The sequence below is a fragment of the Silurus meridionalis genome, unplaced genomic scaffold (genome assembly GCF_014805685.1).
Source record: "Silurus meridionalis isolate SWU-2019-XX unplaced genomic scaffold, ASM1480568v1 Scaffold519, whole genome shotgun sequence".
Classification (NCBI taxonomy): Eukaryota; Metazoa; Chordata; class Actinopteri; order Siluriformes; family Siluridae; genus Silurus; species Silurus meridionalis.
In genome coordinates this window covers 1-14057 of record NW_025804562.1, presented here as the reverse complement: position 1 = coordinate 14057, position 14057 = coordinate 1, and the positions used below count along the sequence as shown (strand labels likewise).

Sequence of the window (14057 nt, the reverse complement as noted above, 5' to 3'; positions counted from 1 at the left end):
CAGCCAGCAACCATGTGAGCATGAAACAGACATCAATATCCATAAATAATACATGTAAGTACATGACAAAGAGATATTGTTAAAAAAATGACATGATTGCATTTGCCTAATTTACATATTTATTTAACAAATATTTATCATTTCTTTGTTTAACAGGTTCAGAAAAAGAACCCGTACTGACATCAACAATTGATTATATTATGTTTTTAATCATAATGGTATTTGGCATTTTATTTTAAAATACATTTAGATTTATCTTCACCCAACCCTAGTATATTGTATGTATTGTATTGTGTATATTAATATGAGTTGATTGACAGGAATGTCAATAGTAGTCAGGACAATGAAGGTAAATATTTGAGAATATTTTATTTAAGCAACAGGTCTAGATGCACTTTGACAGATTTTAAGTGAAGCATAACAATAATGGCAACAGCGTAATATGCATATAGAATAAAAGTGAACATACAGAAAAACATTGAATTGAATATTTAGATAACAGAACTGAATAGAATAGATTTTTTTATAAAACATGACTTATACTCAGAAGATGGCGCTATTGTAAGCTTGACTTGTGTATAAAATAATTTTTTCAAAATTTCTATATTTTACAGTAGCTAAACTGAGCTCGCACACTGTTATAAAATGTGCATCTGTTGCAGACGCAAGAACAATGCATAATGAAACGTGATCTAAGTTACAAATTACAGCTGCAGTGAATATATATATATATATAGTATACTAGTATACAGTGTGTATATATACAAGTACTGCGTATGTCTACAGGAGTGGAAATGAGTTCAGACATTTGATGCAGATAAAACTCTATGCACATAAACACAGGCTTTTTACAGAACAATAAAATGCATTAAAATTATTATTGATGTCAAACAACTACAGACCTACACTTAGTCATTTAATTCAGTTGTGTGGAAATAGAAATGGTATAATATTAGGGAAGGCCTACATATGACTGTGATAGTCAGGTTCCCATAAAATTCTTTTTTTTTTCGTTTATTATTTCACTGTATTCAACACTGTATTTGGTGTAGCTATTGATAACATCATGATTTACAACATTTTATTATGCTTTTTAAAGGTTATGACTACATATTTAGTATATAAAGCAGAGGACCCATTAAAAGCAGGAAAACATCTCTCTCGTCCACTTCTCTGTTGTAGTTTAAAGCATTACATGTTGACATTTATTTTTAAGCCAAGCATTAAAGTGACGCTAAAACAAAATGACCAGATGTCGGTGGCATGGTAAGGCAGCAGGTTGCGTTCACAATGCAGAGCTTTGAGGTTCCTGGTTTATACGTTTTTATTTATTTTTTATAAAACTGCAGGTCAATTAATGTTAATAAAAGCGAATGAGCGATAATATTGACCTTAAATAAGTGATAAATAACTCTTGAATAACATATAAATAGGAACTTTAATATTGAGTTTTATTTAGTGATGATCCGCTGTGGCGACCCCTAATGGGAGCAGCCGAAGAAAAGAAGATGATTTAGTGAAAAGATCATTTTCTTTTCTATTAAAATTGTTTTGTATTGCATATAGACTCAGGCTGATTGGAGATCAGTGGGCATCATGTTACTTTTAGAGATTTTTATTTAGTTTCTTAGTTCAAACATCTCGCTCTAAACATAGTTAAATACTCTTCATTTTAAATGCAGAGGTTACTGTGCCTGTAATATGTAATAATTTGATGTTCACTGAATAAAAGAAAATTGACCCTCACTCTGCAATTTATTTCTTATTTATATATGTATATGTATATGTGTGTATATAATATTATATATAAAAAATATTTTTTATCACATAATCTTGAGGACCCCTTAAGTCTATTTCTGACTTGTCATGGGGGTCCCTAATGCCTAATGGGGCTTATGAGCCCCTCAATTCGATTACACATACACAGTGCTCGAATATATATATATATATATATATATATATATATATATATATATATATATATATATATATATATATATAATGAGAAGGAAATCTTCTCATAACCCCCACACACACACACACACACACACACACACACACACACACACACACACACACACACACAATTATACCAGGTATATTTATGTTAATATTGTATCAGTTGAATGATTATAGTTCCAGTGTTGCACCAGGACAGTTGATAATAATATATAATATACATAATTGCATATCTCTCTGCTGTTTAAATTAAAGCTTCACATATTACAAGCATCTACTATGTACCTGGAAGTGGTTGCTCACTGGTTAAGATGTTGGACTTCTCAGTGGAAGATTGACCTTTGAAGGACCACCAAGCTGCATTATATTTGCATTATAATCGGGATTACATTATAATCGGGATATTTTCTTTTCTTTTACCCATACAGCTAGAAATCTAGTGTTTTGCATTATATTTGCTGCAAGGTTATTAACTGATGCAAAGTTATAACAGTCAATGCAAATAGTATTACATCAACCCTCAGCAGGTTGCCGTTGGCGTACGGTGGAAAGCACCTCGCTATCCAACCTCTGTTTGATCAAAGCTTGGTCTGATGGGAAAGCTCCCTGATCAAAAAAATAAATAAAATGTATAACCTTTATTTTGCAGGACGTCTTCATGCCAGTCCCGGCAGGGTGATGAACCAAGAGTTTTGAATTCAGGAATTTACTTGCAGGCATCAGACTAAGCATAAAGATGCAGATTATTGAAGTTCCTATGATGTGTCCAATTTAAACACTTGGGTTGGATTTACTTTATACGGTAATAAGGCAAAAATAAGTGTGCACCTGATTTTTATATTTATATGTGGTTCTTTCTCAAACTGTTCCCACAAAGTTAAAAGCACACACATGTATAGGATGATTTTATATGCTTTAGCATTCAAATTTTCTTCCGATTGAGCTAAAAGCCCTGAGCGTTTTCCAGCATGATAATGTCCCTGTACACAAAGTGAGATCCATTTACTTTTACAGCATTTGGCAGATGTCCTTATGCAAAGCGACTTAGAAATATCAAGGCTCTATTAGGGTTGCAAGGATGCGTTAAATGTCCGGAAACTTGGGAACCTCATCTGGGGAATTTTGGAAATATTCCAAGTTGGAAACTTAACAGAAATTTATGAGAATGAATTAGAAATTTGGGGAAGTTTATATAAACTGAATCATACACAAACATTTAGTTTGGTCATTCAAAAAATTTTTCCTTTTTGACTTTGATTGAATTGTTAGCATAATTTTGTTGCACAATATCTTACACACAGCACAAGGAATTTTTAAACATCACTGTATGTAATATTTATATAGTTTACGTGAATACGCGCCAAGATGGACATTTTTTTTTACATTATTTTGTGAAGAAATAATGCATGTTCTGTTATGGAGGATTGTACAGTGCATGTAAGGCGCAACTGCGCAACTGTAATTGTATTTTATCTTGTTGTTTTAACCAAAAATTATCCTGCAAGATTTATTTTTTTAAGTACATTTAAGTTCCCAGTTTATTCCCAATAATTCCCATTTATTCCCATGGAAAGTTTCCAGTCTTGAAAATTCCTAGAATTTTACAATACTAGTTTCTGTTAATCAGTATGTTCTAATTCTGGTTCCTTAGGACTTGGACTAATGTACCTCTTAAATGAAGTGCTAATTTAAGAGGTATATTGCATGAAGAATAAAATAAATCTGTCTTTCTTGTATCATAAGAGATGTTGGGATTAATGGAACAGTGGTAGAGGATGAAGGGAGTGTGGTACATAAACATTAGTGTTTTCCATTTGATGCAGGCAGCAACAGGAAGCCTGTGGAGGGAACGTAGCAGTGGGGTGGTGTGAAAGAACTTGGGGAGGTTGAAAGCATATTTTACCAAAGGTTGGATGGAAGAAGCTTGAGTGCCTGACCTCAATCCCACAGAACACCTTTGAGGTGCACTAACTGCACCCCAGTTCTCTTCCGGTGCCTGACCTCAGTAATGCTCTTGTGGCTGAATGGTTCATACAAGCACATGTTGTTGTAACTGTTCAGTGTCCACAAATGTTTCACCATTTAGTGTAGGCATCCATCAATTAATTATTGTCCAAAACACCAGACTGTAAATACACAGACAATTTGAGTAGAGCTTTACTCTGCCTTTAACTGTGATGAGTAGGACTATGTGCTGTGTGAAAGCTAAAAATGGAACGTGCCTCAGCATCACTACAGGAGACTTCAGTGCCAGCATCAATACATCATCCCTGACGATACATCCTGACAGTTTTGTGGCAGCAAATGTGTCTCAGGCTTGTCAAATGCTGGTAATGTGCTGTCACAACCGATCGACTGCAGCCGAGATGTGATTTGGCGAGGCTTATTTCGCAGCCAATAGACTGCCCCTGCTTTATGTCTCGCTTTGTTAAACCCAAAGATTCATTGTTCAGGTTTAGGGTCCTGCAAATGGTTTCTTGGCTAGAGGATCACGTTACAGTTTCCGTTTAAATCTGAGCTCAGTATAAATGCAGAAACTCTTGTGCTGCAGCAGACTCCTGTGCTCATCCCTTATCCATTAATCCATCCCTCTTTCACACACCCCCAGGGATGCTGAATGTGCTGTTCCGGCATTGGCCAGAGGTGATGTAATACCCTCTAAATAATGCATGGCCTTAAGAAAGTGAAAGACCATGAGCCAGAATGCACAGGCAGAGGAAATCGATGTCAGTGTGAGAGCGAGGAAACCTGCAAGAATCTGGGAAGAAGAGAGCATCACAAGAAAGGAAATAGCAACTGACAGTGAAGAACCTCATCCCAGTACAACAAGATGATCTGACCATCTCCAAACCCAGGTAAAGTGCTTCTTCTGCTTGTTTTACAGATGATAACCAAAGCAAGTGAAGTGACTAAACCAGGCCGGGATGCTGACTCTCGAGTGAGTGAGTCAGGAAATGTTGATTCATACAGTATCAATTGCAGTTGTATTATAACATCTTAGATAAGACCTTGATGAGGTGTGAGGTAAGTTGTATATTTACCAGCTGGAGAGTCTAATTCTTTTGTCTGATTTCTTTTGATGCAGAATGTTGAAACCTTGGGTGGACCATTGCTCCTTGTACCACATTTCAGTCCCTTTTATTGAGATACCTCTGCCTCCTGATTTGAGTGCATGCAACACCTAGAATAAACCATGCCGAGATAGGATTTAACCATACTTAGCGACCGCTTAGCTTAAAACAACAGAAACGGCAAGGCTTGTTAACAGTGTCTGGAAGGAGTCCAGCCTTCAAGGAAAAACACATTTTGCCAGACGACTTCTTGAGCTTAGACAGCAGATGGTTAATTGTTGTGGCCTTGAGGCCAGTGGAATCCATCTGTCTTTCCAAAGTTTTTCTCTATTCCATAAAAGTGTTGATGCGATGGAAGGCTCGAGGTTGAGGACATCAGTCCAGCCCTTGAGGTGACCGAGGACTACCTGCACTGCTTTGACAGTAATCAAGAAGCTGGACAAGTTTGCCTCCCAAACTGAAAGGGTGTCAACTCTGGACAAGTTGAACTGTAGTGGGGTTTGGGGCTTGCTGACTGGAGAACAGCCTGAGATATCGTCTCACAACCTTGCCTGGGCTGAACAAACCTCCTTTAGTGTACTCGGCCTAAAGAATGGAAAGAGGAACCGAGCCCGGTCTCTTTAACGATTTGGCGCCAAAGAGACCAACTCCACGGGACCTCTGGTGGGGGCTTTAAACGAGGGCACAACAGATCACGATCAGGCGTCAACTACCGGACATACACTGATAACGGTGTACCAGCCATCGACAAGAACATTCTTAAAAACATGGCGCTAAATGATCAAATGAAAGGTAAGGATTTCAATATGAATTTCATGACCCATCACTGTGGTATATTTACTTGCTCAGGTAAAACATGATGACCTACAGATTCTCATTCCTTTATTCATCTTGATTATCCCTTGTTATGATCCTCCCTGTATTTATCGCTACACACCTGTGTCTGCTCATGTCTGCAGTTGTGTTTACAGTCTCTCACCTGCTGCTCGTGACAATCGTTTGGCTACGTCTCCTTTTAATCAAAGAGCCAGGCATTAGATTGAGTAGAGGGTTGGGGCTGAGTTGATTAGATTTCATTAGCCGTATTACTGCAACAAGTGCCTGGATTTGGTCAGCGCGTGTTTGTTTGTTTGTCGCTGCGTTCATTTGTTTGGGCAAAGCGCGAATCTGAATTTGAAAGAGCTCCTCGACAAAGATGGTAATAGTAGGATAATGCAATTCTGCGACAAAACGGGCACAATGCTGTGAAAGAGTGGGTCCCAATTACCCCTGATATTAAGAGGATTAGCATACGAGTGAAAAGGCATTAGTCAGCATGAGGAATAGCCGAAACGCCAGCCCTGGACCATAGGGAATTCATGGAGACTCTCTTCCCCCCACCCCCACCAGTCCTTCTGACTGTTCTAGCCAGTCTTCATTAAGGTAATTGCAGAGCATGGGGCAGCTCAACACTGCTATAATCAACGTCACCTTTTCTTCGAGGTATCGCGTTGCCTTAATCCTGTGCTCAGTCATTCAAATCAAATTGATTAATTGCAGCCCTCAGACTAAACCCAGCGTTGTGCCGTTACACCTGCCCGCTAGTCCTTGTCACTTCTTATTCTAAATTCGACACGTGAATTATTGTTTGTGTGCGCCAAGGGTTTGGAAGAGAAGTAAGAAGTCGAATGAATGCTTATTTATTAGTAACTCAAAGCTGGAAAACATTTGCATAGCGTTCGTCAGCTTCTAATCTTGACGGATGTGCTGACAACAATAATAAGACAATCCACCATCTCCTTGCTTTCAGTTTTCTATCGGGTTTAGTTAACCGTAGCTCGTTTCCACTACTGTAATGAATCCTGGGTAAATGTTTAGGTAAATCTCTGTCAAAGCCAGTCTGTCTACAAGGGCTCACTTTTAGAGCAGTCTTATGCAAGGCTTAAACACGCAAACCCCATCATGATCGGTTCGGAGTAACTTGAGTTGCCATGGCCATTAAATGTACCGCTGCCCTGGTATTCAAAAGATTATAATCCATATTTTCAGCTACCGTTTTTCATTGCAACATGTATAAGCACTGCTCTCATATAGTCTGATTACAGCCGGAGATTGGCATTCAAACGTTTCGACAGGGCTGCGGCTGTGTTGCTGGTTTTAACAGAAAGTCAGTTTGATTGTAGGTTGTGCCCCATGATTGTTTGGTGTAGCGTGCCAATAAATTTGATCAGGCAGGACAAAGTCTACGTGATGGAAACACGATGAAGCAAACATCTCTAGCTCTACGGTGATGTGAGTTGCTTACACCAGGACATCAACATTGTCTTCAAGCTATTTTCTTTTATAGCTGTCTATATATATTATAGTCCATTATCAAGATTAAGGTTTTCTATTTACTTCAAAATACACCAATCAGGCATAACGTTATTGCCTAATATTGTGTAGGACTGCCTTTGCTTTTAAAACAGTTCTGACCCATCGAGCATTAACAGCATTAACGTCTTCAGCAAGTCGACCCTGCTAAATCGTCTTTAACTTTTCAGATGCTCTGACCGGTCGTCTAGATGTCACAATTTGGTCCTCGTCAAACTCGCTCAAATCCTTACGCTTGCCCATTTTTCCTGCTTCTAACACGTCAACTTTGAGGACAAAATGTTCAGTTGCTGTCTAAGAAACACACACTAACCAGTGGTTAGGCATTGGACTTTGGATCGGAAGGTCACAGGTTCAAGCCCTAAAACTCCCCTGCTCAGTTGTAAGTCGCTCTGGATAAGGTCGTCTGCCAAAATGCCGCAAATAATAATGATATTTACTTCACCAGTCATAATGTTTTAATGTCATAATTAGGGATGCACGGAAATGAAAATTCTTGGCGAAACCGAAAATCGAAAAAGAGGAAAGCAAGGCGGCGAAACACCGAAAGAAATTATGCCAATTATTATTACCATTGCATTTATGGCTATGACTGTGTACTAACCTTACTAAAATCAAGGCATTTCAATTGCATAAATTAATATTAAAGTTTCAAAGAATAAATCAATTACAAATTATGAAAATATTTATTTATAGCACATTGCAACAATGCACAGGATAAAATAAATTAAAATTCAAACTTAAATGCACTCATGTGTACATTAAATAATAATGTACAGGCCCTCTGGCCTGCTGAAAGGTTGTAAAATTAAATATGTTCTTTCATAAAACAAAGTGCAACTGCTTAAAGATACAACAATATCACTGGGAAACTTCCTGCCTTTTCAAAACGTCCATACAGACAGAGTGCGCGTGCTCGGAGGGTTTGCTTTTCTGTGCCGTGTTCTCTCATATTCAGCATAGCGATCGGGATGTTTGGATTTCAGGTGATAAATTAAACCCGACGTGGAGAAAGTCTTTGCAGACGCACCTCCTCTTTAAATTTCGGCATTACATGTTTTTCAAATCGCTATCCGTGGGTCTTTCTCAGATATACTGAAATCGTCCACACCGCATACATGTTGCTTCAGACATGCACGCGCAGGCAGCGGTTTCTGTTTGCGTCATCACAACAAACTGTATTGGCTGTGTTGTTTCGGTGATCAAAGTCTTTCGGTCGAAAACCGAAAATGCACTTTTGGGCCATTTTCGGCCGAAAATTTTTGGTGGCCGAATATTCGGTGCATCCCTAGTCATAATGTCAATGTTATGTCTGCTCGGTGTATTATGAAATAATAAATGAGGGGAACCATGGTGACTTTTATTTTTAATGTAATACAGTTTGATATAATAGACAGACAGACAGATACAACTAAACTGTCATTGCATAGTACAGGTACACAGCAACGAAATGCAGTTTAGCATGTACCAGAAGTGCAAAAAGTAGCAATTGTGCAAAGAGACAAGTGCAGATAAATATGTAGTATATGTACAGCATGTAATATATATATATATGTATATATCAGCCAACAGCCTTTAATCAAGGTTGACTATTGGTCCTTTATAGGAAACCTCTCTCTTAGAGGTTGCAAGTTTATTCTTACTTAATCTTAAGTTAGTATGATTAATCATTGTTTCCGGTGCTGTTTTTTATATATATAAATATATAGTCCACTTACTGTGCATCACTCACATGGCACAGTAGTTCCTAACTGAGTCATGTCAGCATGCGCCACTTTTTCACTAGCCTTAAATTAATAATGACACTTACTCTGAATATGATCTTCAGTGCTCTTTTGAAGCTCTTTAAAATGAAGGAAGCACTCCAGTCTTCAGAAAGAAAAGAAAAGGCTAAAGCATGCCCCGTGCTTGGGAGTTATGGGATGTGAAATCACAGATATGACTTAAAAACATTTGGGAAATTGCCTCTATTTCATTTGACCTCTGGTAAGTTCCAGTATACTTAAACATGTAGAAGTGGTTCCAAACCCCCCCTCCCTCCAGGAAGTGTGTGGATGAAGGTTGCTGTGAATAGAGATAAAGAAGGAGAGAGAGGGGAAAAAAATGGGCTGGGAGCGGAAAGGCTGAAAAGGAGTGCCACAGATTAGGGGTCGCTCTCTGGCCGATTTGTTTGCACAGTAACCTTTCAAACAATGATATTTCTTCCTGATGAGGTCACAAGGAATGCTTGCGAAAAGACTTGCACAACGACTTGATAGACCAATGTGTGTTTGGAAACAGCATCCATTATTTGCCAACATAAGCATCCTACACTCTTTAACAGAGACATTTCTGTGAACGACTGAACCTGTCTGTGGGGATTTAGTTCCACAATTATGCCCCATGTTTAGCTGAACGAATGATTCTGTTATTTGCCATCAGCTGCTCAGGAACCTTTTAAGTTGGAGCTGATGCGCCAGTGTTATCGATGGAAATGATCAGCCGGGAAGATGCGGCTGTTGGGAAGGAAATAGGAGACAATAATGCTATGCGTTACTTAGTTACTTCGAATACTTCTTGTTTCAGTGCTTTCAAGAAAATGGTGCACTGTGTAGTGAATAGGAAAGCAGCAGTAATTATTATGTTTGTACATTTAGTAGTTGTTTCTTCACACTTTTCTTGTTTTCCAGGCAGTAAGGAGAGCACCACTACTCTGGTAAAACAGGGGATTTTGGAGCACAGGGAGGGCCCTTGGGGTCGCTGGAATACCTGCCATGTGGAGCTCACACCCTGCGAGCTGCGGATCTACAGCGTGGACAACAGTGGGAACAGGCAGCTGTGTACAGCCCTGTCACTGTCACACTGCCAGAGCGTGGGTGCACCTCAGCCTCAGGGCGGCCACGTGCTGCAAGCACTTTTCTTCAACAGCACTCGGTTGCAGCTCCGTGCTTCCTGCCACTGGGAGGCTCTGGAGTGGCGTCGGCTCCTTTGGGAACGTGTCCTGGTTGCTCGTCCAGCTCATCGTCAGGGCGAACCGTCATCTGCTGCTTCTCCGAATCCCCACGATCTGGATCCCACTGCGGTCTCTGTGCCAACAACTCGTCCACTGGTGCGTCCCAAGGCCTTGCCCTTATTCACCCAGCACTGTGCCGATGTGCTCAAAGTAGGCCTTCTGTACCAACTCAGTGACCTCAATAACTGAGCGCCTTCACCTTTGTGCTCAGGCACCCAACTGCAGGCCTTCCAGACCGAGGCCGAGGGCCAGTGTGAGCCCGTCCTGCGGTTCACTCTCGCCTCTTGCTTGGCCGTACAGCGGGATGAGACCAATGAAGGAGTCTGTGGTCGCTTCCAGGCCATCTTCCCAGATGAGGTGCTGCGTCTGCGGGCCGAAAGTGAGCCCCAGGCCCAGGACTGGGTGGAGGCCGTGCGTACAGCCGTCGCTGCCCAGAGACCTCAAGGAGAAAACAGCCGTATAGCGCCACCTGGAGTACTAATGAGGAGCAGGCCAGCTCGGGAACGTCGCCAAAGGGAGGCCCAGAGAGCTAAGCGTCAATCTGTTACAACAAGCTTCCTGAGCATTCTCACTTGTTTGGCTGTGGAGAAAGGCCTTACTGCTCAAAGCTTCAGATGTGCAGGCAAGTAGCATATACTCCATATGCAGCATTAAAGAATTTCTCTGCTATTTTATTTAATTCCAAATACCCTTTAATGTCTACTCATTGTATTTGTTTTGCTTTCAAACAGTTCTAAGTGAATGTTATCAGACATGTCTAAATACTAAGGATGTAACGGTACACAAAATTCACAGTTCGGTTCATACCGGTTTTTAAGTCACGTTCCGGATCAAATTTGGGGATTTGTAGGGAAGAAATGCAAAAAATTGCTTGTCGTTTCTTTTATAACCACAGTTTATTATTATTAACATTTGTGAACATCAACAGTTTACACTTTTAAACCAGTTTTAAATAAAATGCCTGCTTGGTTAAATAATATATAAAATAATATTTGTATAAAAATTTAATATATTTAATTAAAATAGAATAAATCAAATGAACGCAATACAATAGAGTAATCGATTAAATTGGCACAAATTCAATTGATTAAAAAAGTTAAATCAACGGAAGTACTGATGTATATGTAAGTTTTACCTTTAATATTTAATTTTCTAAAGATATGTTCTTAATTGTTCCACTTATTTCAACAAATGTTTTCATTCCTTCTATTCCTAATTCATTCACTACATTGACTTTATCATTCATCATCACGATTTTCTCATTTTAAGAGAAATACATGAAGCTGAACATAAAACGGACAAGAATCCGTATCACTAGCATTGCCGATGACCAGGAAGTGGCACCAATTTTGTGCAGAACAACACACTACAAATCATACTGTTATACATAGTGACACTGTGCTAACTCTTGTGCCTTATTTTTCACCTCTGGGATTGTTGTGTTGGTTTAATAATAATAAATATATCGCTAAAAGTGTGAGGCGAAGACTAAACAAACTTATGTCCACCACTTAATAATTTTGTGAGGAAACTCAGATTTTAACTGTGTTCCGCACATAAGAAAGATTGCATTCGTACACAAAATACGTAACACCCTACTGTATACAATTCTCTCTTCAAGTCTCCATGTGCACCTGCAAGAAATATCAACTTACAAATGTCACATCGACACAATCGATTGTTTTTGACCTTTTATGACAATTGTTTAGTTTTTTTGTAAATTAGACGTCCAGTTTAGTAACATTAAGTGCCATAGGGATTTAACTTTTAAGCTGCAATGTTTTCTAGAGATTTTCCATTGTTTAATTCGGTGACATCACCAAGCGTCCTGCTCCTCAACTTTTGGTTAAGCCAGACCGCACAGAATCATTTTCTGTTACTCAAACAAACAAGCATCCATCTCACAAAGAGCCAGCGGTGAATCTTCAGTACCGGTCTGTAATTTGCAAATGGGCGCTATCCCCCAACCACTCCATGAGCTCTTTGTTTTTGTTTATGTTTTGCTTCATGACAACGTGGTATTATTCATAGTCGTATGTCGCCTGTCTGTGGTGGTGGTGACGGGGTGGTGGTGCTGGTTTGCTTTGTTGTGGCCGCTTTAGAAGTTTAGGTAGACATAATGGTATTCAGCCCGGGCAGGTCTTTTGAACTTGTGATTTTCGAGAATAAAACGTAGCATAATGCAACATGTTCAGAATCAGGTGACATCTTCAACATACGGTTTGCGTAATTTAGCATCTCGAGGTAAAATTCTACCTCATGAAAAGGCTGTTTCAATCAAGTCTGCCACTGAAATTTTCTTTTGTGTTTGATACTGGAAGTTCTTGCTTTATTGAACTTGTTTTCTTTTTCGCTTTCTTTATTCAACTTTAGCACTTTGAGTTGTTGAATACCAGTTCTCTGCTTGCATACACAGATTTATACCTAGCGGGAAATTTTATAGTCGCTAATTCATTTAAAAAAATTTACATACATCTGGCAGGTGCTCTTATCCAGAGAGACTTACAGTTATCTAATTGATACACCTGTGCAGTTAGAGGTTAAGGGCCTTGCTCAAGGGCCCCAGCAGTGGCAGCTTGGTGGTGCTAGGATTTGAACTCTCAGCCTTCCAATCAGTAGTCCAACATCTTGACCACTGAGCTTCAACTTCTCACTACCTTTACTAACTCATCTGCTGACACTATTTTGCGAGGTACCCAAAGGCACACAGGTGCAGGGTCTGTTGAAGATCTCGTGTTTTCTCCCTTTTTTTTTTTTGACGATCTTAAATGCTTTATAAGTGCTACGAGCGACCTTCAAGTCAAAGTGGCAAGTCAAACATTGAACTTTACAGGTATAAAAGTGGATGCTAGTGTGGCGGTTCTACACGCAGTAGTAAGTGGCTAGTGTGCACTATCATTGACAGGAAACTGCATGTGGTGGTGAAGTTTCTTGTGAACGAAGACGTAAAACCCACTGATATCTACAGAAGACTTGAAGCACAGCACGATGATGAGACGCTCACTTGAGGTGGTAGTTCGCTGATGACAGTGAAGCCGGTTTGACTCGGACTTGAGTCGATATTCGAGTTGCCCAGGTGGAACTCTGTTTTGAATGTGGGATAACTATCATCCTTCCTTTTCTCTGAAAAAACACAAAATGCAGATGAAGCTGCTTACAGAATGTACCTTCTTACATCCTTCCATTTGTCTTTTTCCACCTCACCCCATTATCATTCTTTGTATCCATCCATCTCACCTGCTCGCTTTCTTTAAATGGGCGTTGGTTTTCTTTTGACGTGTCAGAGGATCTGCAGTTGTTTTACACTTTAATCACTTTTCCCTAAACAAATATCACTGGCCTCACAGGACCTTTAAGGAGGATTAGCTGGGAAGTTGTCATTGGGGGGGGTTAAAAGGACAGAGGCTGCAGTAGAAGAACGTAGGGTAGATGCAGTTTCAGCTCATAAATGCAGAACAATGGACCCAGTTAAGGGGTTGGGGGAGGGACTAAAAACTAGTAATGGCGTTTTACTAATAGGAGGAGGGTTTTGAGTTTTGTCTTATTACTGTTGCATTCTATGTGCCGTCCCCCACGTTGGTCTCTCTTTTCCCTGTCAAACCCTCCCTGCCCCCAATTTGTTAGCACCCACAAAAGGTTGCTCTAAATGTCTCTGTCTCAGCTACAGACTTTGGGGTGGGGTC

At 39.7% G+C, this 14057-nt stretch overlaps 1 long non-coding RNA gene and 1 pseudogene across 1 annotated transcript; both read left to right on the top strand.

Moving 5' to 3' along the window:
• The first annotated feature begins 2283 nt into the window (after positions 1–2283).
• Positions 2284–5206, top strand: LOC124382493. The gene is made up of 3 exons (XR_006925050.1): positions 2284–2761; positions 4568–4814; positions 5045–5206. It is a non-coding gene; the product is annotated as an uncharacterized LOC124382493 (long non-coding RNA).
• Positions 5207–5376: 170 nt separating this feature from the next.
• Positions 5377–11004, top strand: LOC124382494 (annotated as a pseudogene).
• Positions 11005–14057: the final 3053 nt, after the last annotated feature.